The 23,171-nt window shown below is 36.5% G+C and overlaps 1 long non-coding RNA gene across 1 annotated transcript; it reads left to right on the forward strand.

Annotated features, from left to right (window-relative positions):
- The first annotated feature begins 4,669 nt into the window (after positions 1-4,669).
- LOC136170668 (uncharacterized) lies at positions 4,670-22,203 on the forward strand. Its single transcript, XR_010663663.1, has 3 exons — positions 4,670-5,032; positions 14,675-14,801; positions 18,448-22,203. It is a non-coding gene; the product is annotated as an uncharacterized lncRNA (long non-coding RNA).
- Positions 22,204-23,171: the final 968 nt, after the last annotated feature.

Genomic DNA, 23,171 nt, shown 5'->3' on the forward strand with positions numbered 1-23,171 from the left:
AAATAGTTTAGGGCAAGAAGCTTTCCAAGTTTCAAACACAATGCAATAAAGAGACATTAACCTTAACATTATTTAATAGGCCAAAGGAATATGGGGAATTGAGCAGTCAACGTGTCAACTTATGGGTGCAGAAAGTAGAAGCAGGTGAGCACTTTACAAAGGAAAAATGCAGAGTCACAAATCAGAGGTTCTTTTAGCTTCAGATGCAAAGGAACCTTTGTAAGTTTAACAGTGATGGAAGAACTGCTGGCATGTGTCATCTTTTATGTAATCCCTATGTAAAAAGATTCATATAAGTGTTTGAAATTATGGGAGTCTATAATAGATTTATTAAAATTTAGACTAAAAACTGTTTCATCAATATTTTCCAACAGACATGACTATAGGAAACAAAAATAAGGAATCCATACAATACCAATGATGGTCAGTGATCAGGTATTTAGAATTCATAGTATAAATTATTTTTGTTTGGCTTGTATTTGTCTTCTTTATCCTCACCTACTACTTTACTTAACATAATTTATTAGAACTTGTGTTGTTTTCTAGTTAAATATTGTATTCACTAAAACAATGAGTAAATGAAATAAATAATATATTAAATTCATCAATGTTACCATCTAAAGAGAATTATTTTGTAAACAATCTGTTATATAGGCAGCCAGTCAAAAGGTTCGTCTAGTCAAAGCTATGGTTTTTCCAGTAGTCATGTATGGATGTGAGAGTTGGACTATAAAGAAAGATGAACGCTTAAGAATTGATGCTTTTGAACTGTGCTTGGAGAAGACTCTTGAGAGTGCCTTAGGCAGTAAGGAGATCCAACCAGTCCATCAATGAAATCAGTCCTGAGTATTTATTGGAAGGACTGATGCTGAAGCTGAAACTCTAGTACTTTGGCCACCTGATGTAAAGAACTGACTCATTTGAAAAGACCCTGATGCTGGGAAAGATTGAAGGCAGAGGAGAAGGGGACAACAGAGGATGAGATGGTTGGATGGCATCACCGACTCAATGGACACGAGTTTGGATACTCTCCGGGAGTTGGTGATGGACAGGGAGGCCTGGCGTGCTGCAATCCATGGAGTCTCAAAGAGTCGGACATAACTGAGTGACTGAACTGAACTGAACTATGGAAAACAATATGGAGGCTCCTCAACAAAACTAAAATCAACTATGATATGATTCACCAATTCCACTCTTGGGTATACATCCGAAAAAAAATGAAAACACTAAATAAAAAGATATGTAAACTCTGGGAGTTGGTGATGGACAGGGAGGCCTGGCATGCTGCAGTTCATAGGGTCACAAAGAGTCAGACACGACTGAGTGAACTGAACTGAATGTAGGCGTACACATTTATGTGTGTGTGTGTATACAGGTATGTATATATGCATGGTCTTTTTTCCAACAGATTATTATGAATATATTTTTGATCAATTAAAAATGAAGAGCACAACATGTTCATATTTCCATGATAATAGATACAAATCAACAGCTTTATTTTAATAGCTATTATAAACAGTGTACAAATTATTCCTATTCTTAATTATAGTGTCAGAATAATTATATGAAATTAGAACTTTTAGATTAAGAAACATTTTTTTTTTGCTGTGTGGCTTTTCACACATTCTCTTTTCTTTTTGCTTCTTGAAAGTATTTGCCTCCTATCTTATTCCCTCACTGAAAGCATATGGGGATAAACTTTCCTCTGCATCCTTGGTAACCTCTTAACAATTCTGCCAATATAATACAAGTAAAATATTTTGCTTTAACTTGTATTTGTATTATATCTTTTCAAGTACTTACTGACTTTGTTTTTCTTTTTTTGGGGCTGTTTATTAGTGTCTTTCACTCAATTTTAACTTGAAATTTTTGTATTTTTAGGGTTTTGATTTGTGTTTTCAGAGACATAGAAATTTATTGTTTACAATAAATGAAGCAAATTATAATTTCTAGTTCATTGTTTTTATTTTATGCTATTTGAGTTTTTTTGGCACACAACCAATGTTAATTTTTACATGCATAAAAATTATGTGTGATACTCTCAATGCACATAGGTAATTTTAACTGAATAAATTAAAATAACTCTGTTAAATGTTAGGATATCATTTGTTTATCCTAAACTTTTGATTCAATTCCTTTCTCCTTTTTATCTGCAAAGCACAATTTCAGTCCCTTTTAAAGTTAACATGATGTAAACTATCCACGTGGCAGGGATATACAATAATGCAAAGCAGATGAATTTCAGCTCCATGAGAATTTGAGTGAAAAGGGGTTTTATTATCCATCTAGGCAATTGTGCAGATGACTGTCAGGAAACGTAATAATTTTAAACTCATAAATAAGAAAAAAGTAAATAAACAACTCTATCATCAACCTCTTTCTAGTGATGGAACAATTTTCAAATGACTTAATATATTCAATGCTTCATATCATTTGCCTACAACTAGAAAAAAAACAGACAGTTGTTTTTAAAAATAATGTTATAGTGGAGAAGAGCAAAGAGAGCTAAACACTTGGTTATGACCACATGCATATTCTCAAATAGAAATCTGATTAATAATAAGACAAGAAGACCCTAAAACAGAAGCCAGCATAACAAAGTAGAGATCCCAGTGTATAATATACTTGCTTTGGAATAGTCAGTCACTCTTACTTTGCTTCTTTCCTAATGAATAAATAGATATGGAAAAGGAATTTTAAGTATACAGAAGCTTTAAAGAGATTTGTAAGCAGTCTTAAAGAGCTGATGTTAATTTTCCATTTTTGTTTTACTGATGAATAAACTAAAGTTCAAAGTCAAACAGCTATTGAGTGGCAAAATCTCAGCTCATGTCTATATTTGTTTAATGTAAAAATGTTCTTTCACTTGACCATAAGAACACTTACAGAAGATTCCATAAAAAAATAGAACTATGAATATTTGTAAACCACATGTATACTCATTTTAATGATATTATAATAAATGCATATAACATAAGATCTATTACAGTGTCTTTTTAAAATTAATTAATTTTAACTGAAGAATAATTACTTTATAATATCATGATGGTTTCTGACATACATCAACATACACTGGCCAGAGGTACACACGTGTCCCCAGTCCTGCACCCCACCCTTCTGCCTCTCTCCCCACCCTATGCCTCTGCTTGGTCCCAGAGCACCGGCTTCGGGTGCCCTTCTACAAGCATTAAACTTGTGTTGCTCATCTGTTTTACATATGGTAATGTACATGTTTCAGTGCTTTTCTCTCAAATCATCCCATCCTCACATTCTTCTAGTGAGTCCAAAAGTCTGTTCTTTACATCTGTGTCTCCTTTCTAGCCCTGCACATAGGATCTTCAGTACCATCTTTCTAAATTCCATATATATATGTTAATGCAATGTATTTGATTTCTCTTTCTGACATACTTGAGTCTGCATCACAGTGTCTTAAAAATACATAAAAATAAAGGCAAACAACATATTACATTTTTAAAAAGCATCAAATTATTATGGTAACCATCATATTTTGCAGTTCTTTCAGTTCAGTTCATTTGCTCAGTCATATCAGACTATTTGCGACCCCATGGACTGCAGCACACCAGGCTTCCCTACCCATCACCAACTCCTCAAGCTTACTCAAACTCAAGTCCATGGAGTCGGTGATGCCATCCAATCATTTCATCCTCTGTCATTCCCTTTTCCTCCCTCCTTAAATCTTTCCCAGCATCAGGGTCTTTTCAAATGACTCAGTTCTTCAAACAGGTGTCCAAAGTATTGGAGTTTCAGCTTCAGCATCAGTCCTTCCAATGAATATTCAGGACTGATTTCTCTAGGATGGACTGGTTTGATTTCCTTGCAGTCCAAGAGACTCTTAAGAGTCTTCTCCAAAACCATAGTTCAAAAGCATCAATTCTTTGGTGCTCAGCTTTCTTTATAGTCCAACTCTCACATCCATACTTGACTACTGGAAAAACCAGAGCCTTGACTTAAATGGACCTTTGCTGGCAAAGTAACATCTCTGCTTTTCAATATGCTGTCTAGGTTGGTCATAGTTTTTCTCCCAAGGAGCAAGTGTCTTTTAATTTCATGACTGCAGTCACCATTTGCAGTAATTTTGGAGTCCAAGAATATATAGTCTATCACTATTTCCATTGTTTCCCCATCTATTTGCCACGAAGTGATGGGAGTGGATGCCATGATCTTAGTTTTCTGAATGTTGAGTTTTAGGCCAACTTTTTCTCTTTCCTCTTTAATTTCATAAAGAGGCTCTTTGGATTTTCCCTTTCTGCCATAAGGATGGTGTTACCTACATATCTGAAGTTATTGATATTTCTTACAGTAATCTTGAGTCCAGCTTGTGTTTCATCCAGCCCGGCATTTCACATGATGTAATCTGCATGTAAGTTAAATAAGCAGGGTGACAATATACAGCCTTGACATATACTCCTTTCCTAATTTGGAACCAGTCTGTCGTTCCATGTCCAGTTCTAACTGTTGCTTCTTGACCTGCATACAGATTTCTTGGCAGGTCAGCTGGTCTCGCATTCCTATCTCTTTAAAAATATTCCACAGTTTGTCGTGATTCACACAGTCAAAGGCTTTGGTGTATCCGATAAAGAATAAGTACTTGTTTTTCTGGAACTCTCATGATTTTTCTATGATCCAACGGATGTTAGCAATTTGATCTCTGGTTCATCTGCCTTTTCTAAATCCAGCTTGAACATCTGGAAGTTCATGGTTCACGTATTTCTGAAGCCTGGCTTGGAGAATTTTAAGCATTACTTTCTGAGATAAGTGCAACTGTGTGACAATTTGAACATTTTTGGCATTGCCCTTTTTTGGGATTGGAATGAAATCTGACCATTTCCAGGTCCTGTGGCCACTGCTAAGTTTTTCAAATTTGCTGGCATATTAAGTGCAGCAATTTTCCAACATTGTCTTCTAGGATTTGAAATAGCTCAACTGGAATTCCATCACCTCCACTAGCTTTGTTTGCAGTGATGCTTCCTAAGACACACTTGACTTCACATTCCAGGAGGTCTGGCTCTAGGTGAGTGGTCACACCATCGTGGTTATCTGGATCATGAAGATCTTTTCTGTATAGTTCTGTGTATTGTTGCCACCTCTTCTTAATATCTTCTGCTTCTCTTAGGTCCATACTATTTCTATTTTTTACTGTGCCCATCTTTGCATGAAATTTTCCCTTGGTATCTCTAATTTTCTTGATGAGATCTCTAATCTTTCTCATTCTATTATTTTCTTCTATTTCTTTGCATTGATCACTGAGGAAGGCTTTCTCATCTCTCCTTGCTATTCTTTGGAACTCTGCATTCAAATGAGTATATCTTTCCTCATTTCTTTTGCCTTTAGTTTCTCCTCTACTTTCAGCTAGTTGCAAGGCCTCCTCAGACAACCATTTTGCCTTCTTGCATTTCTTTTTCTTGGAGATGGTCTTGATCACTGCCTCTTGTACAATGTCATGAACCTCCATAGTTCTTCAAGCACTCTATCAGATACAATCCCTTGAATCTATTTGTCACTTCCACTGTATAATATAAGCGATTTGACTTAGTTCATACCTGAATTGTTTAGTGGTTTTCCCTACTTTCTTCAATTTAAGTATGAATTTGGCAATAAGGAGTTCATGTTCTAAGCCACAGTCAACTCCCTGTCTTGTTTCTGCTGACTGTATAGAGTTTCTCCATCTTTGGCTGCAAAGAATATAATCAATCTGATTTCTGAGTTGACCATCTGGTGATGTCCATGTGTAGAGTCTTCTCTCATGTTGTTGGAAGAGGGTGTTTGCTATGACCAGTGCATCTTCTTGGCATAACTCCGTTAGCCTTTGTCATGCTTCACTGTGTACTTCAAGGACAAATTTGCCTGTTACTCCAGGTTATCTCTTCACTTCCTGCTTTTGCATTCCAGTCCCCTATAATGAAAAGGACATCTTTTTTGGGTGTTAGTTCTAGAAGGTCTTATAAGTCTACATAGAACCATTCAACTTCAGCTTCTTCAACATTACGGGTCAGGGCATAGACTTGGATTACTGTGATGTTGAATGGTTTGCCTTTAAAGGAATAGAGATCCTTCTGTCCTTTTTAAGATTGCATCCAAGAACTCCATTTTGGACACTTTGTTCACTATGATGGCTACTCTGTTTCTTCTAAAGGTTTCTTTCTCACAGTCACAGATATAATGGTCATCTGAGTTAAATTAGCCCATTCCTGTCCATTTTGGTTCACTGGTTCCTAAAATGTCAATGTTCAATCTTGCCATCTTCTGTTTGACCACTTACAATTTGCCTTGATTCATGGACCTAATATTCCAGGTTCCTGTGCAATATTGCTCTTTACAGCATCTGACTTTACTTCCTTTACCAGGCACATCCAAACTGAGTGTTGTTTTTGCTTTGGCTCCATCTATTCACTCTTTCTGGAATAATTTCTCCACTGATCTCCCCTAGCATATTGGGCACCTACTGATCTTTGGAGTTCATCTTTCAGCGTTTTATCTTTCTGCCTTTTCGTGTTGTTCATGGGGTTCTCAAGGCAAGAGTATTGAAGTGTTTAGCCGTTCCCTTCTCCAGTGGACTACGTTTTGTCAGAACTCTCCACCATGACACGTCCCTCTTGGGTGGCCCTATAATGGCATGGCTCCTAATTTCATTGATTTAGATGAGGCTGTGATCCATGTGATCAGATTGGTTAGTTTTCTATGATTGTGGTTTTAAGGCTCTCTTCCCTCTGATGGAGAAGGATAAGAAGCTTATGGAAGCTTCCTGATGGGAGAGACTGACTGAGGGGGGAAACTGGGTCTTGTTCTGATGGGTGGGGCCCTGCTCAGTAAATCTTTAATCCAATTTTCTGTGGATGGGTGGAGCTGTGTTTCCTCCCTATTATTTACCTGGAGCCATGGCGCAGGCAATGAAGATAATGGTGGCCTCCTCAAAAGGTGCCATGCATGCACTGCTACACTCAGTGCTCCCAGCCCTGCAGCAGGCCACTTCCGACCCTCTCCTCTGCCGGAGACCCCTGGACACTCACAGGCAAGTCTGGGTCAGTCTTTTGTGGGGTCACTGCTCCTCTCTCCTGGGTCCTTGTGTTGTGCACAAGGTTCTGTCTGTGCCTCCAAGAGTCTAATTCCCAGTCCTGTGAGAGTTCTGGCAGCTCTATGCTGGGGTTAATGGTGACCTCCTCCATGAGGGCTCATGCCATACCCAGGTCTGCCGCATCCAGAGCCCCTGGCCCTGCGGCCTCCACTGTTGACCCGTCCCCACAGGAGACGCTCACACAGCTCTGTCTCAGCCTCTGTGGGGTCTCTGGGTCCTGGTGTACACAGGGTTTGTGTGAGCCCTCTGAGCATCTCTGGCCGGTATGGGGTTTGATTCTAAAGGCGATTTTGCCCCTCCTACCATGTTGTTGGGTCTTCTCCTTTGTGCTTGGACATGGGGCATCTTTTTTTTTTATGGGATCCAACATTCTCCAGTAGACGGTTATTTAGCAGCGAGTTGTAGTTTTGGAGTTCTCGCAGGAGAAGATGAGCGTATGTCATTCTACTCCGCCATCTTACACCACAAATGGATAATGATGAACACCTCCAAAAGGACTTATACCAGCACACCATGCCTCCCAGTACCACTGCAGTCAGTCTCCTGACCTCTTTAGGCCACTCTCCATCCACACCTCCAGCAGAAACTTTCAAACACTCACAGGCAAGTCTGGCTCAATCTCTTGTGGGGGTCACTGCTCCTTTCTCCTGGGTCCTGATACACAAATGGTTTTATTTATGCTCTCCAAGAGTCCTGTTTCCCCAGTTCTGTGGAAGTTCTATAATCAAATTCCACTGGTCTTCAAAGTAAAATTCCCTGGGGGTTCTCAAATTGCCAACATCCATTGGCTCATAGGAAAAAAGCAAGAGAATTCCAGAAAAAACATCTACTTATTCTTCATTGACTATGCTGAAGACTTTGACTATGCCAAAGACTTAGACTGTGTCAAATCTGTGTGTTGAGAATCACAACAATCTGTGGAAAATTCTTAAAGAGATGTGAATACCAGACCACCTTACCTGCCTTCTGAGAAACCTGCACGTAGGTCAAGAAGCAATAGTTAGAAGTGGACATGGAACAATGGACCGTTTCAAAATTGGGGAAGGAGTACGTTAAGGCTATATATTGTCACCCTGCTTATTTAACTTATATGCAGAGTGCATTATGAGAAACACTGGGCTGGATGAAGGACAACCTGGAATCAAGATTGCCAGGAGAAATATCAATAACCTCAGATATGCAGATGACACCACCCTTATGACAGAGACAGAGGGGAACTAAAGAATCTCTTGATGAAAGTGTAAGAGGAGAGTGAAAATGTTGGCTTAAAATTCAGCATTCAAAAACTAAGGTCAAAGCATCCGAACCCAACACTTCATGGCAAATAGATGGGGAAACAATGGAAACAGTGACAGACTATATTTCATTGTGCTCCAAAATCTCAGCAGACATGAAATTAAAAGACACTTGCTCCTTGGAAAAAAAGCTACTGACAAACCCAGACAGTGTATTAAAAAGCAGAGACATTACTTTGCCAACAAACATCTGTATAGTCAAAGCTATGATTTTCCTAGTAGTCATGTGAGATCTGGATAATAAAGAAGGCAGAGTAATGAAGAATTGATACCTTCAAGCTGTAGTGTTGGAGAAGACTCTTGAGTGTCCCTTGGACAGCAAGGAGATCAAATCAGTCAATCCTAAAGGAAATCATCCCTGAATAATCATTGGAAGGACTGATGCTGAGGCTGAAGCTCCAACACTTTGGCTATCTGATGTGAAGAGCCAACTCATTGGAAAAGACCCTGATGCTGGGAAAGATTGAAGGCAAGAGGAAAAGGGCATGACAGATGATGAGATGGTTGGATGGCATCACTGACTCAATAGACATGAGTTTGAGTAATCTCCGGGAGATGGTGAAGGATAGGGAAACCTTCTGCTCTGTAGTCCATGGGATCACAAAGGTTCAGATGTGACTGAACAACTGAACAAATCCCTCTTTGCCAAGTTCCTCCCATTCTCTGCTTTCATGTCTATAATCATACCTGACGTTCACTCATCCTCTAAGGGGGCAGATAGGTACTATTTATCTTCTAATAATTCCCATTTCACCACAACCAATATTCAGATACCACTTATACTTTGATGCTTTTAGGTGCCTTAAGAAATGAACATTTTGGAAAAAAAAAATTTCAGAAATTTAAATTAAGAGTCATAGTATTTAGAAGTCATTTTTCTAAACCAGTGAGTCTCATATTTTTCCATTGCAATACACATATATAGATGTAACAGCTTGTTCACCACATTTGGGAACCATTTTATTTCCCACTTAGGGAAACAAACAGAAAATTTTCTAATTTATTTGAAAAATAAAAGTAAATGATTTCCAAAAATTAGTAGATTCTGGTTAGTAACAAATTATTTCCTTACTACCTCAGTTAAACATGACACTCTAAAGATGTATTGACACAATGTGAGAATTACTTTTATTAGTGATTACTTCTGGAAGTTAAGAAAATGCAACCTAAAAGGATAAAGCAACCTACTAAAGCCACTGAACTCTGAAAGTGAATATCTTGGACTAGGACTCAGCTATCTTAGTGGACAGAGACAGGTCCACTGTCTCTGGTAATTTTCAGGTAGGTAGGTAAATTATAAATAAAATTAAATAAATTTGTGAGTCATTTCCTGATTGGAAATTCTTTTTCTGAGAGGGAATTGGGAGCCAAATCTCATTAAGGCAAAAGGTTTTTCTGAGACTTCAACCTTAAAAATTTAAGTAACCAGCAAAGAATGGCTACACCTGGAGGAGGAAATCAGGCCAAAGTTGCATGATGTAGTTGTGCTAGAAACTGGAAATATCAGAAGTTAATATACCTCCACAAAATATTTTAAGTTCCCAGGCAAAATTTAATGGAATTTTTAAAATATTCTACAGATTAATAATAGAGTTTTTCACATAATCAATTAGTTTTTCATAATCTATAAGTTTTTCACATAATGTATTCTATTTGATCCCCATGACAAATTGTGAAACAAATTTTTTTTTATTTTTTCCACGTTACTAATGAGGAAATGAGACACAGAATATATGCAATTTGTTCAATATCACAAACCCAGCAAATTGTAGAACTGGGATTGAAACCAGGTCCCCTGATTATAAGTCTAGCACTGTTTTCACATGAAATTGTAAGTCATAAATGAGAAATGGAAGACTGCCAAGAAATTGCATAATTTATATATCAATTGGTAAAAATGATCTAGGGACATGATGTCTAAAATTTAATTATATTAAATATGTAGCTATTCATCTTACCAGCAAATTAAAATGATTTGTCAATTACTGTTCCTGTGCTCTATTGCTTTCTGCTCTGGAAGACAGACAGTGACTACCTAAGTAGTGAACAGAGCACTTTGGGTTTGTGTATCAATAATACAGACTTGAAAGATTTCTCTACTTCTTATTTCCATACTAGTACACAATTTAATACCTGCATAGCCCTGGGTACAGTAACTAATATGGACTCCATTTTCTATACTTTAGATTAGGGAAAGTTTTATCTACCACAAAACATGGATGTGAATAATGAGGATTAAATATTGAAAAATTAGTACAACAAGAGTTATAAATGCTTATTAATAAATATGTTTCAATTTAGATCCCCAGGCACCCCATAGTGGTTATACTGGTTTAGCCTTAACTTGAAGACTCTGCCCTATTTCAGTCAGATAAATGGTGAATCAATGATAGGATAGAATAGTGAAATTTTTAAATTGAGAATTGGAAAAATTAACATAGAACAAACAAAATTTCAAAGCAGGAAAGAAAAGATAAACCAAACAAATCTTAAATATTACAAAGTCATGAGTAATAAAGGGAAATATCATATAATGCCAAAAGAGTTATTTCATCATATTACTAATTAATTTCCAGAAATTCAATGGAACAATAAAAATACATAAAGTTAGACCTCAACTGTATTTTACTCATTATTACAGACATAAATCAAACCAGTCAATCTTAAAGGAAATCAACTGAATACGCATCGGAAAGCCTGATGCTAAAGCTGAAGCTCTAATATTTTGGTCACCTGATGTGAACAGCTGACTCACTGGAAAAGACCTTGATGCTGGAAAAGATTGAGAGCAGCAGGAGAAGATGTCAGAGGATGAGATGGCTGGATGGCGTCACCAACGCAATGGACATGAACTTGGCCAAACTCTGGGAGGTGGTGAGGGCCAGTGAGGCCTGGGGTGCTGCAGTCCATGGGGTTGTGAAGAGTCGGACACAACTGGGTGATTGAACAACACACAGATAAATAATCCAGTTTCTCTAGCAAAATCCTGGTCACACTGAATTTCTCTCTTTTTCTCACAATTTCCACCTAATTATGAGTAAATCCTGTCATCACAGTTTCCTAATTTCTGCTTTAAATTTTCTCCAGAGTTATTAGTACTATACTTATGTATTAATTGCATTTTCTTCTCTTTCTAGGATGTAAAGTTCTGTGACAGTGGGGAATTTTGTCTGTTTTTAACTGCTATATCCTCATGTCATAGAATAGTACTTACCCATAGAAGATAATAAAAAAGTATTTTGGAACACACTATCCTTTTTTAAAGTAATTTGAAATAAATAAATTTATGAAATAAAGTAAGTATTTACACATCTAATCATTTATTTCCATGCTGTATTTTCATACAAAACTATCTACCATTAAGTGTTTTGTGGAAATAACCTTAAAAGAGACTTCTGCAAGAAAAAGTAATTTTAAGTAAATTTTTCTCTCAATATGTATAGTATATTTTTATCATATAAAATATTTCCTATGAGACAGCACTAGACTGAGATATTATATGGCACTTTTTATTTCTGTTTTACTTGAACTTGAGTAATTTTGATCACATCTCAATACTGTGTAGTCATTCTAAACTAATAAACACTATCTAAACTATAAAACTATTAGTTTATTAAGTTGGTATACAAAGCTGTGGAAATATACTAAAAAGTAAATACCATGAATCAATGCCCTGACCTGAGGGTATAAATAATATTTCACAGAGGATTTTTGTTTCATGTTTTCATCATTGATAGATTAGATATCATACACTGGGTTTCAGAGACAGAAGCAATGACTGGCAGAACACATGTTCAAATTTTAAACTGGTCTTCATTATCTTTAAAAGGCTTATAAATACACACAATTGAATTAAGTTAGAAGATCACTGTAATACATCTTAGGGTGAACAAAGGAACTGAATAAAAGAGGACAAAAATATAATTTTTAAAAAAGCAGAAATATTGTTCGATTCATACTTTATTTAACAGCCCACTATCTTAAACAGAATAGGATACAAAATGAGTAAACCACAGCACCAGGCAAGGTCTCCTCCATTGTAAGGAAGCAGAGATAAACAAAACAGAATCCAAACTGAGCTTCCCAGGTGGCACTAGTGGTAAAGAACCTGCCTGCCAATGCAGGAGATGCAGGATCCATCCCTGCTCCAGGAAGATCCCTGGGAAAGGAAATGACAACCCATTCTAGTATTCTTGCCTGGAGAATCCCATCGGCAGAGGAGCCTGGCAGGTTACAGTCTGTAGGGTCACAGAGAGTCAGACATGACTGAAATAACTTAGCACACACACATGCAAAATGCAAGCTGTAGGTTCAAAATATTCATAAGGGCTGAAATAGAGGAATGCAAACAACAGGAACACAGTGGGGACAAATAGTTATGAATGAGATCATTGATATGTGATTTCCTCTTAGCTCCAGCACAAGCAACCACACCCTTATCACCCCCTTGCCCTTATTCCAAGCTATCAGGGGAAAAGACAGATTGCCTCCACCAAGCCAAAGGATTGGGTATCCGCTGTCTAACTCTGCTCCAATTAGCAATGAGTAAGAAAGGGAAGAGTAACATAAAATAACATGCCCACAGAACTCAGTTTCTAAAGGTGGATGGTGTGCAATTCTCCCAGCAAGAAGTAGGAGCAAAGCAAATGCCAACAATACTGAAGCCTGAAAAAGTGTTTTAATATATCATTTGTGAATGCTAAAGAGAAGGGACAAGGAAGTGAGGTAATTCAAGCCATTTGCTTGTTTTTTTTCCCCCCATTAATGGACACTTTAAAAATCTGTATTCATTACTTATTCAGTCAGTGCCTTAGTTCAACAATGCTGCTCATTTGCACAATCAGCAGACTCCTAGAGATTCCCAACCCGTGACAATGGAAAGATGTTGTGCTTGAATCATGGAGAATGTTAAAGGAGAAAAACAAATTACAAATTTCAAGTTATTTATCTGAAATTTGAGAACAACCTTGGTTCTGTTCTTTGGAATAGAGAAGCTTGAGGGAGAAGATTTCTGGTTGTGACTAGGACCTCACTGCTAAAGAACTAGATTTCACTTGAAACAAAGAGATTTTTTCCCTGTAAAACCAAAAATATTCAAGAGATGTTAACAATATCTAGTGGAGGTAACAGAAAATGAATAAAGTAGAAAATGTTAGACAAGTATTTGGGACTGGAGATTCTGTTTTTTTAAGTAGTCATAAAGCAGATATGAGATAAAACAAATACTAGTTCAATTACTTATTTCAAATTCTGCTCTTAGCCTCAGGTAAATCACTCAGACATCTTAACTGAGATGGTTTGTCATTCGGTTTAATCATGGGAAATGACTAGATAATTCCTCAATGTTTCTAGCAGACCTGGTATTTCTGTGAAGAGAAATTAAAGGTATCAAATCAATTCTTGGGGTAATAATTTATTCTTTACTGCTATTTTAGTTTTTGACTCTATAATAGAAATGTTCCTTTATGGTTCCAAAAATATCTTACAACTGCATTTTCCATAGTCTTTTGAAGACATTTATGTTTGGACAGCTAACAAGTCACTGGGGAGTTTGTGGACAGGAAAAAGCACAACCCTAACAGTAAGCCCATGTTTTTATAAAGAACGCCTGGTGTTTTAAAGTTGTGGGCTGCAAAGCTGTGGTTAGTGAAGAAATTAGTCATGAAAACACAGCATAGCACAGCAGGGATTTATTATGCATGAACCACTTCCATTTTTTTTGTTGTTGTTGTTTGTTTATTTGAAATAAGCTAGATGGTGAAAGTGTTGAAATTTCCTCGTGGCACATAACTTTAAGGGAGTGCCCCACTCTCCTCCTCAATACATCATACTGATTGAGATTATTCGGAAGATATGAATACTCCCAAAACTAAAAGCAAAACAAGGATTTCAACACATAGGAAATTCCAAATGTGCAAACATGAAAGTTACCACACCCATAACTGAATATTCAGTTTGTTTTTCTGAAAATCAGCACACATATACATCTGGTTTTAAGATTAAAATGGAAATCACTCACCAAACATGAATGAGAAAGGCAGAATGTGGAGCAACTAGAATTACATGGGAGAACTTAGGAAACATGATCAGTATTCTCCAGGGGAATAAATTTGAAGTTCCTGTAATACTTTCAACATACTAATAAGCTTTAAAGAATTGCATAAAGGGCTTTAAAACACTTCAAATAACTAATTCTTGAATTTGTAGCTAATGTATTTTTCTCCTTCTACATTCTCCAACATCTTCTATTCAAGAGAGTACATGTGCATCTCTGATTTTATTTCAGTACCACCTCGGTATGAGGAATGGGCTTCCCCGGTGATTCAGCGATAAAGAATTTGCCTGCAATGCAGGAGACCCAGGTTCGATCCCTGGGTCAGGAAGATACCCTGGAGAAGGGAATGGCAACCCACGTGAGTATTCATGCCTGGAGAATCCCATGGACAAAGGACACTGGCAGGCTACAGTCCATAGGGTTACAAAGAGTTGGACGTGACTGAAGTGACTGAGCGCGCACGCATACTTAGGGAATACACATCTTACTTTAGCGCATATGGTGAAGGACTTGATATCACATTATCACCTATAATCATATTTGATATTCTGTGAAAGAAATTATTTCTCAACTGTAACTACTGTACGATAAGAATCTTGAAAGTCCATTAACATGCAGATATTATTCTAAAAGTTCCTTTAAAAAAATTCATAGAGTATAAATCTTACAAAACATGGTAACATTAAATCAGGAGCACCATTCATGGCTAGGGCACCATGAGGACATGAGAGACTGGAGGAGAAGTGAGCCTGAAGCAGGAAAAAGGTTCAGAAAAGGAAATGGAGGACTAAACGTTTACAATGCAGTATGATTCTTTACAACACCTACTCCTTCACTGAGACAGTGTAATGCGTCAGTAAATCATGAGACCTTGGGAATTCCCTGGTGGCCTAGGGGTGAGGGTCCCAGGCTCTCACTGCCACAGCCTGGACTCAGTCCCCGGTCAGGAAACTGAGAAACACACGCTGTACAGTGAGGCCAAACAAATGAATAAGCAAATCGTGAGATATTAGCACAGGGAATATTGGCTAGCAATGTGGAAAATAAGCTGATGATATATGTGTGATATATATGAAGCTCAAAGAAAAAATGTTGAATAAAACAAGGTAGAAATAGAACAGTACTTACTGTATGTTTTCACCCATATGAAGGTCAGGAAGAGATGAAAGCAATAAATAGTGCCTGAATTCAGAAAAATCATTAACTTTGGGAGGAAGAGTGATGACTGGAAGGGGTGGTGTGTTATAGACATAGAATATGATGCTATATAATGATGATATATAGTTTTTTGTATATATATATATATAACTAATTTCTCTTAAGTATATATATAACTAATATATATAAATATATACTTAACTTTATATATGTTTATATATATATACAAAGTTTATATATATACATATATTAATTTATATATATATATAACTAATTTCTCTTACTTTGCTCTCTCTCATAGCCAAGTTAGATAGACTTTAAGATGCCTTCCTTTGATCCCTACCTTCTACTATTTATGTTCTTATGTAACTTCCTCCCCTTGAATATGGATTGAACCTATTGACATGTTTTTAAAGACTAAAATACAGCAAATTGCTTTAGTGTTTGTTACATAAGTTTATGAATTCTGTCTTGCAAGCAGACCCATTCTTTTGTTGCCCTTGATAAAGCAAATTAGCAGAGCCCCACTGGCAAAGAACTGAGGGTGGTGGCCTCCAAACAATTGCAAGGGAGGAATGAAGTCTTCAGTCCCAAACCTCTCAATTAAGACCAGATCCATGACCCATAGAAACTGAGATAATAACTGTGTGTTGTTGGTATTGGGGCAATTTTTTATATTGCAACAAAAAACACACCAAGCAAAATAAGTCTATAAACCAAATTAGCCAAAGAGCTACAGTTCTGGGTAAATGAAAAGTATGTAATGATATAAAGCAGATTATTTGAAGTTACTTTTTCTTACAATTAAGTTCTATTAGAGGTAGGTGTGCAAAGAGTCATACTTTGAGTTTGCCTTGGACGAAAGAAGTTTCCCAGGATGTGGGACTTTCAGTTTTAAAAGCAAGATAGTCTTCGACAAAATAGGACAGTCGGTCACCTACAAATTGATGGTATAATCCTATTAACTTGTGGTTTGTTCTTAAAACATAACAAAATCTTAATATTTGTTACATGAATTAATTTTCAAAATAAATATTTCAAAAATAAGCACTTCTATTCCAAAACTGAGTCAGGAAAAGAAAACTATAAATATTTTTCAAAACTTCTCCTTCTCTTTTCTTGTCATTCTCTTTCTCTGTATATGAAACCAAGATAAAAGAGATCAATTATAATAAAATAAAATAAAGTTTTGTTGCCCTATTTTAGAGAACCTGTCTGAATACATGGCTGACAACAAAGACCAAGACTTGTTATACTGTCATGAATCAAGTGAGTAAAGGTCAATTTTGACCAGAGTTATCATTACTAGTCAGTCTCACTGCAACAATTTCCATTTCAGTGACACTTTGGAGCAGAAGAAATAAAATAACAAACTCTCTAAATAATTGGTCTTATACAGGAAATCTTATCTTCTATTGAAAAACTTGTGGAAAGACCATGACTTTTTCAGAATCACTCCCACTGAAACACACAATCTAAGTGCGTTTGTTTCTGTCTCTCTCTCACCTCAAAAGTCTACTTTTAATTCCACATACCTCATTATTGCATGCTATGAATACTGTATATTTTCTCTTAAAAATTTAGAAAGCAAACACTAACTATTCAATTATTATTGTATACCCTATTCATGGTTAAAGAAAATCAAAGTAAATCATAAATTAATAGCTAAATTGATTTCAACCTTTCATACCTATATGGCTTAATCTGTTTATTTAAAGAGTAGTGTATATTACTAAAAACATTGAAGCTTATGACTTTCTAAGAGTGCTAATAATTAGACTTAATAGTGATTATAAAATGTGTTTGCATCAGATGATTTGGGCAGTACTCAATCTAAATTTTGGAAGTTATTTATCCCATTAACTTGAAGGTTGTCTGAAATTACTACTGCTTTCATTTCAGTATATTGGGTTGTGACATTAAAATTCCTAGAAAATTAGAAAACTCTGTTAAAATGCAACTAGATCTCTTGAAAAAGAACAGAAGTTTAGCCATTAGTGTCCATTTACCCATTAGTATACTCAATTTAACCATAAACTTCTATTTAGACCCCAGAAGAGAACAAAGCTGGGAAACAAGACATAAGACCAGTGCATTTTGCTGAGGAGAAGAAAAATTTGAAGTATATGTATCTTCTTTGATGGAAGATTTAGATAAGAAGTATCAGGAAGGGCTGGAAACTGGTGTGATTCATCTCAAAGGAAAGACAGTATATCGAATATTATAAATAAGTGGCCATATATTATATAAGTTGTATTATATTATACTTGAATTTTAAATTTTGCTAATAACCTTTCTCAAATTAGATCTTCTATGATATTAGACTTATTTATGCATAAATGGGAAAGCAAAAATCTAGACTTGAGTGCTTACATAGAAAGTTCATTTGTAAGAATTGCTGCTGCTGCTGCTGCTAAGTCACTTCAGGTGTGTCTGACTCTGTGCGACCCCCATAGATGGCAGCCCACCAGGCTCCCCCACCCCTGGGGGAAGAACACTGGAGTGGGGTGCCATTGCCTTCTCTGTGTAAGAGTTGAGATCACCTCAAATATAGTTCATATTTCAACTTATCTTCATATTGTAAAATGAATACAATCTCTGTTTTTGTTTAAACAAGCAGCATATTCTCTGATCTGCATGGCAATCTGATAAGAGAAAATCATTTCCCTGTCTGAACTAGATTTTATAACTCTAGAGTACATAGGGTTACTAACATTTGAAAAATAGGTTTTATATCCCTTGGAGTTGAAGAAAATAAAAATAAATGACAGTAAAATAATTCACAATTCAGTGATTTCAAGTAAAAGGTTTTGAGTAACATCCTTGATGAATTGTGGTGCTTTTAGGTGTACTAATGTCCTAGGTGTTCATTGGAAGGACTGACGTTGAAGCTGAAACTCCAATACTTTGGCCACCTCATGTGAAGAGTTGACTCATTCGAAAAGACCCTAATGCTGGGAAGGATTGGGGGCAGGAGGAGAAGGGGACGACAGAGGATGAGATGACTAGATGGCATCACAGACTCCATGGACATGGGTTTGGATAGGCTCCGGGAGTTGGTGATGGACAGGGAGGCCTGGCGTGCTGCGATTCATGGGGTCTCAAAGAGTCGGACACGACTGAGCGACTGAACTGAACTGTACTGAATGGAAAGATGCTCACATAGCTCACATCTGTGCTTTTCTAGGAAAAGTAAATGATCCTTTTCATCAAGAAAGTAGTGGAACTCAATGTTTAACTGTGCACACTGCCCAGGTTCAGTGACAGATCTGTCACTTGACAGTGTTTGTGGTCTTAGGCAAATTACTTAACTTCCCAATTTCCTCATCTGTCAAAAGAACTATAGTTCATTGTTAGAACTTTGAATAGATAAGTTGGCATATAGCAGGAACTTTCAGTTGGACAAAATGACGAGGGGTGGGGATTGTTTGTGAAAACTAAAAGTGTGTTCTTCCCAAAGCCTAAAAGGTACAATCTTAAATGGAAAGATCTAAAGGAATGGACAAAGAAATATAGCAGATTAGAGAATTATATTATGAAAAGAGGAATGGAATTCTATACATATGGAACTGAGAATTAACTAGATAAATCTACGATATTTTCTACTAAACTGTATTGTCAACAGAACCACTAGCTGAGACTTTAAGAAATTATGCCTTAAACAACCACTGGGTAAAACCAAAAGCATGGCTCTTTTGGTAAGAGCCAAAAGCATGTAAAGAAAGCTGGTCAACCTTCATAAAGCTAATGTCACAGCATAGTCACAGGTTGCTAATGATGACTGGAGAAGGAAAAATCTCTGAATGAGACTGATGAATAAGGAAACTACTTCCAGGGAGCAGAATTAAAGGCTTAACAAGGCATCCCCTATTCCTAGAATGACAAGCCCTTAAAATACCTGTCCAAAAGATTTCAGAAATTTCAATGGTCAGTTTAAGCTATGTTAACTTTTCCCATTCACAATTCCCCACAGGAATATTTATTAATGAATTTTCCAAAGCCAATTTTCATTACCTTAGGAATGAAAACAAAAAAAATTGTTGGAAACCACATCAAAACATTGGGGGAAAAGAGAATAATATAGTCTTATCTTTGACCCTATCTGTCAAAAGATGAGTCTTTATGTTTGCAAGAGCTGGGCAGTTAAGTGAGAGAACTTCTGCTCTAAGAATATAGACATGGTCTTGAAACAATACTCTTCTTCTTCAGTGAATAAAATGAACCAGAAGATTAACAGTCCATGAATTAAGAACTGAGTTATACACTGAACGTGCTTCACAGCGGTCCAAAGAGAAAAGCTGTAATCATCTACCATGGGGTTAAGAGTGTTGTTTAGTATTTTAGAAACAAGATATAAGGAAAAGAAAGAGCCAATACTACTTTTGTCTTCATATCCTTAAGATACGAGGCTGCCTAGAAGGTCCTTTTTGGAAGAACTCAGCCTCTACTAATAAAACACTAAGACTAAAAGAAAGAAGAATTGCAAGACTGTCCCTGTGATTAACCTGCTGAGGTAAACACTGAGAAAGGTAGGGGATGCAAGTGAAGAGGAGGATCCTTCTGGAAATAGGGAAAGTTAAATGAAGAATTAGACAGATGCTTGGAATCTACTGCTTTATTCAGAAGGTCACATTTTAAAATTATTTTAATTTCCTTTCATAATTACAGAACTATGTTAGTAATTATGTTGATTCTAGCTGTTTTCATATTCCATTGGAATTCATTCTCTGTGCATAGTCTGGGTAGGTTGATAGGTAGGTAAGTAGATAGATAGATTTATGCACACATACATAGTTACAAACATTATACATATGCATATACACATACAGAGAGTAGAAAAATTGAAAAAAGAGATATGAACACTCTATGATGAGACATTAAGATATCCACAGGAAATGAAATAAAAGACTAAAATTTAGACTTTCAAAGTTATAGTACAAATTTCATTCTTACATTCAATGCCATCCGTTTCTTTTGTTTTTCACTCTCTCTGGAACAGTCTAAGAATCTCTCACATATTCAAAGGGCAGATTTAGACAGGATATCTGCATTTTATTTCCTCTTAATCTAGTGCTTTGAATTTACTCTGATACCCTGCATTTTATTTGCATAACAGAATAAATCTATTTCCTGAAATATTTACCCACAATTATTTAATACCATAGAATTTGTGGATGTTCAAGAGATTTAATTCACAAAAATAATAACAAAAGTAAATGTAGGATTCCGCTCATTGTATATGGTACAGTCTAGTTCAAGTCTTGGAGAGTAATGAAACTGGATGATAGATATCAAATATGTCAATATTTTGGAAATAATAGTGCAGTATTAGCATTCACATTTAAAGCTGCATATCAAAGAAAAGGCATCAACTGCCCAAGGGCATTTAAATACCTAACCACATAGCTAAAGTTATAATATTTTCTCCACATGTTGCATTCCTTTGACTTTTGGCTTCGTCTATTGCTAAAAATGTCTTCCAGATGCCATCATTATTGTTATAGATCCATTTCACATTGTAGACTACTTAAACTAAAGGAGAAAAATATTATAAAATTAAAAAGTTTGAGGTAAAAGCAAATCTTGGAAGAGAAAGTTTAAGAAATTGTTTTATATTTGTTTCCAATTTTATACTGATATACAAAACACAAATGCATTAGTTGATTCTATGAATTTTTTGAAGGTACGTTTTTCATATTTTCATCACTGAAAATAAATTAACTGGGTAAACTTTTTTTTAAAAAACCATCTAGGTATAGAATAGTGAAAAGTCTTGCATCTATAAAAGTGAAAATACATTAGTGTATTCATTATATTAATAAATGTAATGTCCATTGCTTTCTCAACATGTAAAGAAGAATTATTTTCTGATCAGTGCAAAGAAACAGAGGAAAACAATAGAATGGGAGAGACTAGAGATCTCTTCAAGAAAATTAGAGATACCAAGGGAACATTTTAGGTAAAGATGGGCTCAATCAAGGACAGAAATGGTAGGGACCTAACAAAAGCAGAAGATACTAAGAAGAGATGGCAAGAATACACAGAAGAACAGTACAAAAAAGATCTTCACAACCCAGATAACCACGATGGTGTGATCACTCACTTAGAACCAGACATCCAGTAATGTGAAGTCAAGTTGGCCTTAGGAAGCATCACTATGAACAAAGTGGAGGTGATGGAATTCCAGCTGAGCTATTTCAAATCTTAAAAGATGATGCTGTGAAAATGCTGCATTCAATATGCCAACAAATTTGGATAACTCAGCAGTGGCCATAGGACTGGAAAGGGTCAGTTTTCATTCCAATCCCTAAGAAAGGCAATGCCAAAGAATGCTCAAACTACCGCACAATTGCACTCATCTCACATGCTAGTAAAGTAATGTTCAAAATTCTCCAAGCCAGGCTTCAACAATACATAAATTGTGAACTTCCAGGTGTTCAAGCTGGTTTTAGAAAAGGCAGAGGAACCAGAGATCAAATTGCCACTGGATCATCGAAAAAGCAAGAGAATTCCAGAAAAACATCTATTTCTGCTTTATTGACTCTGTCAAAGACTTTTACTGTGTGGATCATAATAAACTGTGGAAAATTCTTAAAGAGATGGGAATATCAGGCCACTTGACCTGACTCTTGAGAAACCTGTATGCAGGTCAGGAAGCAACAGTTAGAACCAGACATGGAACAACAGATTGGCTCCAAATAGGAAAAGGAGTACATCAAGGCTGTATATTGTCACCGTGCTTATTTAACTTACATGCAGAGTACATCATGAGAAACACTGGGCTGGATGAAAAACAAGCTGGAATCAAGATTGCCAGGAGAAATATCAATAACCTCACATATGTAGATGATACCACCCTTATGGCAGAAAGTGAAGAAGAACTAAAGAGCCTCTTGAGGAAAGTGAAAAAGAGGAGTGAAAAAGTTGGCTTAAAGCTCAACATTCAGAAAAGAGATCATGGCATCTGGTCTCATCACTTCATGGCAAATAGATGGGAAAACAGTGGAAACAGTGGCAGACTTTATTTTGGGGGACTACAAAATCACTGCAGATGGTGACTGGAGCCATTAAATTAAAAGACTCTTGCTCTTTGGAAGAAAAGTTATGGCCAACCTAGACAGCATATTAAAAAGCAGAGACATTATTTGCCAACAAAGTTCCATCTAGTCAAGACTATGGTTTTCCAATAGTCATGTATGAATATGAGAGCTGGACTATAAAGAAAGCTGAGCACAGAAGAACTGATGCTTTTGAACTGTAGTGCTGGAGAAGACTCTTGAGAGTCCCTTGGACTGCAAGAGATCCAACCAGTCCATCCTAAAGGAAATTAGTCCTGAATATTCATTGGAAGGACTGATGTTGAAGCTGAAACTCCAATAGTTTGGCCACCTGATGCAAAGAGCTAACTCGTTGAAAAGACCCTGATGCTGGAAAAGATTGAAGGCAAGAGAGGAAGGGGAGGACAGAGGATGAGAAAGTTGGATGGCATCACCGACTTAATGGACATGAGTTTGAGTAAACTCCAGGAGTTGGTGATGGATAGGGAGGCCTGGTATGCTGCAGTCCATGG

Source organism: Muntiacus reevesi, chromosome 6 (assembly GCF_963930625.1).
Source record: "Muntiacus reevesi chromosome 6, mMunRee1.1, whole genome shotgun sequence".
Taxonomy (NCBI): Eukaryota; Metazoa; Chordata; class Mammalia; order Artiodactyla; family Cervidae; genus Muntiacus; species Muntiacus reevesi.